Source organism: Gossypium hirsutum, chromosome A07, assembly GCF_007990345.1.
Source record: "Gossypium hirsutum isolate 1008001.06 chromosome A07, Gossypium_hirsutum_v2.1, whole genome shotgun sequence".
In the NCBI taxonomy this organism is placed as follows: Eukaryota; Viridiplantae; Streptophyta; class Magnoliopsida; order Malvales; family Malvaceae; genus Gossypium; species Gossypium hirsutum.
The window spans coordinates 87,355,012-87,360,148 of record NC_053430.1 but is presented as its reverse complement, the minus strand read 5'-3'; the positions used below and the strand labels follow the sequence as shown (position 1 = coordinate 87,360,148).

Genomic DNA, 5,137 nt, shown 5'->3' with positions numbered 1-5,137 from the left:
CACAAATGAATGAGTTTTCTCACTAAGCACAGAAGTGACTTGAGAATTAATTTAATATTTTTTGAATAAATATTAATTAATGATAATTAAATAATTGAAATTAAATTAATTAATTAATTATGAATATTTTGAATAAAGAAATTAAATATATTTCCTCATAGATTTTTTATGGTAAAGTTGTTATGACTTTAACAGAATTAGAATTGTGTTAATTGAAAAATTAATTTAGTTAATTTAATTAATTGAATAAATAATATTTGTTTTGAGAAATAGAAAACAATGTTGGGTTGGATTAAATTATAAAGTGTTGGGTTAAAAGTTCAGAAAGCACATATAATTGAACCAAATACATGATAGGCCTAAAACCTCTCATAATAGATGAGAGGGGTGACAACCCTAGTATTATTAACTAGGGTGTGCTACCCACCCATACTCTAAGTTAGTGTAGGAGTGTGTTTTCTATTAAATAAATATTATTTATTAAAGGCTTGTTCAACTAGTATTCTTTTACCACTCCTTATAAATAGATGACACCTATTGACTTAAAGTCACAAGTTTCATAAGTTTGAGTTATTATTATTCCAGCATAAAGTAATAGGAATTTATTATCTAAGAATAAATTCTATTTTTTGAGAATTACGATCTTTACCAATTTCTATTGAGAGAAATTATTTTCATATTGAAACTAATAATTTCATTTCTTTTTTGTGTTAGGTTCGTGTTGCTTGAACCCATACTCGACACAATTCAAGGTATAAGGATAGCAGAGAAGGTCATTCGATTGAAAGCCTAAGATCGACTCAAATCCATCTTATACAAAGCACATGTACTATTCAATAAAAGGTTTTTGCTATAAATATCACAAACTGGCTCGATTGAGAAAAATTTTAAATCTATGCTATAACTGTCAAACCATTTTCTTTACCTAATTTTTCCAGCATATTCACCTTCCAAAGAAAGTACATCCTTGATTTCTTGATAGAAACATGTATAATGAGTTGCAAACCTACAGAATCACCTATGGAGAGCAATCATAAGTTGCAAGCTGTGGTTGGAGAGACAGTGAACAAAGAAAGGTATCAAAGATTAGTGAGGAAATTAATTTATCTCATACACACTAGAGCAGACATAGTATACTCAGTTAGTGTAGTGAGTTAGTTTATGCATGATCCTCGAGAACATTATATGTAGGTTATCTTTCGCATACTACACTACCTAAAGTCTACTCCAGGAAAGGGACTTCTCTTCTCTAAAAATGGTAATCTCCAAATAGAGGCTTTTATATATGTAGACTAGGCTGGATCTTTAGATTATCAAAGGTCTACAACTGGATAATGCATGCTTGTGGGAAGAAATCTAGTCACTTAGAGAAGTAAGAAGCTAAGCATAGTTGCTCAATTGAGTGTCAAGGCAGAATACAGAGCTATGGCTCAAGGTGTTTGTGAACTCATTTGGCTACGAAAGGTATTGAAAGAGTTTAAACTGTTAAGGAAAGGAAAATTATCCTTGTATTGTGATAATAAAGCTACAATAAGCATAGCTCAAAACACAATTCAACATGATCGAATAAAACATATTGAGATAGGTTGACACTTCATCAAAGAAAAATTGAACTTCAATCTGTTAGACTTAGTTAATGTGACATCAGACAAGTAGTTAGCTGATGTGTTCACGAAAGAATCAAGTAAAAGGACCTATCATAGTTTGATTTACAAGTTGGGCATGTGTAATATCTATGCACCAACTTGAGGGGGAGTGTTGACAGCGTAGATTATTGACTGTTGACAACCTAGAATGTTGACAACCAAGATTCTTACTATAGATGTAAATTAGGGATCAAATAGACATGATATTAGGGATTGTATATTATTTCTTTCCTTAGGGCTTTTCTTTTTATATAAATATCCTATGAAATCATCTTTTTCATATATGAGTGCAATTATTCTATTCCCCACAATATTCATCCATTGATTATTTAAAATCAATAGTACCACGTCAATATTAGCTCAGAAACTTAAGTTATGGTCAATATAATGAAGCATGTACAAGAAAAAGATTTTGAACAAGTTTAATACATGAAGTTCAAGTTGGAAGCCTTAAAATTAGATATGGACATGTTTTAATTTTAGCAAAGTTATTTAGGAAGCTGATATTGAAAATTTCTCTTATTTTATGCATTGTAAAAAAGTTACTTCTCCTAAGAAGAAAGTTAGTTGATTTCATAGGTGTCATAAAGCCATAGCTAAATTAGTCTATTTGGAGTCCTTGTATAAATCAGCTTCTTACACTCCAAGTAAGTATTTTATTTTATTATTTTAGTAATATTTTAGTTTTGTTTTACGTTCTTTAATTATTATTTAAAATTTTTAGCTTTCTTGTAATGCGAGTTTGGCCAAAGAAAGGGCTTAAATAAAAATCATGGCACTTGGCCTAACTTCACTAGGTCTCTTAGGAATTTAGAATTTGCTTTCAATTAGGACTGGATAGACATGCTTATAAATTGACATGGTCGATCCCTTAGGTCTGCACAATTAATTTTCTTTTAAATAAGATCTTGAAGAGTTTTCTTTACTTGTGTTTTCTTAGATTTTTTTTTGAGGGATGGATTAAATTCATTACTTGAGTTAGTTGGAGATTATTTTCCAAAAGTGGTCATATATCTACTTGTGGAAATTTTCATCAATTCCATTATATTCAATTATTTCCTTCCATTATATTCCACATTCTTATTTTATTAAATTCTAAAATTTATTTGTTCTTACTCTAATCTTTTACTTATATTTTTAGAATTATTAAAGGGTTTAGTCTTCAAGAATTTTAGCAGCCTTAATTACTTAGATTGCAAGCAAACCTTTAAAGCCACCGTACCTTAGAGGTTTCATTTTTTCTTCATCTTCTTTTATTTTAATTTCTCTCTTCATCATTTTTTAATTTGTTCTTTCTTTGATTAATATTTGATTTCCCTTAGTTTTTGACTCTAAGCTGTTAGAATTTTTTGATTAAGTCATTATTTTCCCCTATTTATCTAAATGTTTATCTTTTCAGTTTTAATGATCAAATAGTTATCGATCAAAGATTAAGGTTATACCATCTTACGAGCTCAATCATCAGTAATGATCAAATTCATTGATAATGAATGGATATAATCATCCAAGCTTGATAAAAACGCTATGCAATTTGAGCACACCAAAAAAAGAAGGTATTGTCTCCCTCTTTGGACAATCTTTAGCTATTTCTAAGGAATGTGCTATTATCTCCATCCCTTGTATGAAGCAACCATTATAAAAGTAAAACAACAATATTCTGGATAGGTATTGTAGTAGGCCCAATTCGTCCGGCCTGCAATAAAACCAGAGAAATAAATTAAAAATTAAAAATAATAATAAAATCAAAATAAACCAATGTCCGTTTACAAAACTCTGGGCACTAAAAGAACCCAAAACCAGAATAAAACAAAAATAAATAAATAAATAAACCAATACAATAAAAGTCCATCGGTCTAAAATAGCCCATGACCCAATTAACCTAAATAATATCTGACCCAAACCCGAAACCCAAATGAGCCCAATATCGGAAAGGCACCAGAAACCCTAGAGGTTTCTAGAACACCAGCGCTGCAGCTAGCCAGAAACGGCCTCCCCACGAGTGGTTTCTTCCCTGTACAACTCCACGCCAATAGAACCTGCAAAAAGGAAAATAAACACAACAAAGGAATGCATGAGAAAGAACAGAATAACAGAATACACAAATGACAACAGGAAAATATTTTTATTTTTCGCTATTTACTCTGTAAATTCGGGCTATAAAAAGGCCTCGCTTGTACTATGTAATCTTACGCACACTACGCATACTGAATACCAGAAAAGAGTAATAAAAAAAGATTATCAAAAGGTGACCTCCAATCTATTATTTTCCTTTTTCGTTTCTTTTGATTTGCTTGCAACTTTAGTATAAAAACATGGCGAGGAAACACCTGAATCGACGCCGATGAGAGCCCAAATATCTCAGAAGTATATAGATATGGGTGAGGGTCGAACGGTGTTGAATTTTTGTTCATTCTTCAAATTTTGCTTCGTTTTTTTGAAAGAATAGTATAGGATTTGAGGTTTTTTAAAGGAAAAAGAAAGAGTAAACTTACCAGATCTCCATGTTCGCAGCCTCTGTTGGAAAAATTCGGCCATCATTCGCACACCGTCGGCTAAGCATGATAGTGGTTCGGCGACTATAAGCTAAATGAACCCTAGCAGAGAGGGTAATAGCTGCAATTTTTTTTAATTAAAAGAATTGGTTATGTTTTAAAAGAAAGGTTTAAGGGCAGAATGAAAAACAGTGCCATTCAAAAGGGTAAAAGATCCGTGCGTTAACCTGATTTGTAGGCCGGATCCGCGCTCTTTTGCTTAAAATGGGGAATTTGCGCAGGTGGTCCTTCTCCTTCGCACTGATTTTGGATTGAGCCCGATTCACACTTTATTTTTCTTTTAAATTTTACCTAGAATCGACGTGTCATGTCAATTTAGCCCGCACCTAAAAGATGTGTTTTGGGAATTTGGATTATTTGCGCTTTTAATTCTCTCACATTCACGCGCACTGCACCTTAGTCCCTATTTCAGTTTCAACAATTTGTTTTATTTATTACTTAACTCTTTTAATTTGATTTTATTTCAATTAAGATCTTTTTTCTCATTTTAATTTGTATAATCTACTTTGGTTTTTTTTTAAATTTTAAAATTATCATTTTAGAATTTCCTTTTATATCATATTGTTTTCAAATTTTGTATGATATTATGTTCAAATACTTTTTATACATATATAGTTTTTGATAAAATTAGTTAAATTTTGTATACATTATTGTGTTCACATTATTTTATGTAAATATTTCTTTTTAAATCTATTATATATATATATATTCTTCTAAATTTACTTATATAATTTGTTTCTTTAAGGATCCTATTTAAAATTGTGTATTTTATTCATTTGAATATTTTCATATATTATTATCTTTATGTAAGTATTATCTATATGTATCATTAATCTAAATCAATTTGTTTCATATAAAATTATCTTATACATTATTTATTTTGAATTTCTTTTTACATATATATATTGGTACATATGTTTGATTTATATACATCATTAA

At 30.0% G+C, this 5,137-nt stretch overlaps 1 long non-coding RNA gene across 1 annotated transcript; it reads right to left on the bottom strand.

Moving 5' to 3' along the window:
- Positions 1 to 3,363: 3,363 nt before the first annotated feature.
- LOC107955652 (uncharacterized) lies at positions 3,364 to 4,511 on the bottom strand. Its single transcript, XR_001700051.2, has 2 exons — positions 4,139 to 4,511; positions 3,364 to 3,682 (listed from the first exon to the last, which is right to left on the bottom strand). It is a non-coding gene; the product is annotated as an uncharacterized lncRNA (long non-coding RNA).
- Positions 4,512 to 5,137: the final 626 nt, after the last annotated feature.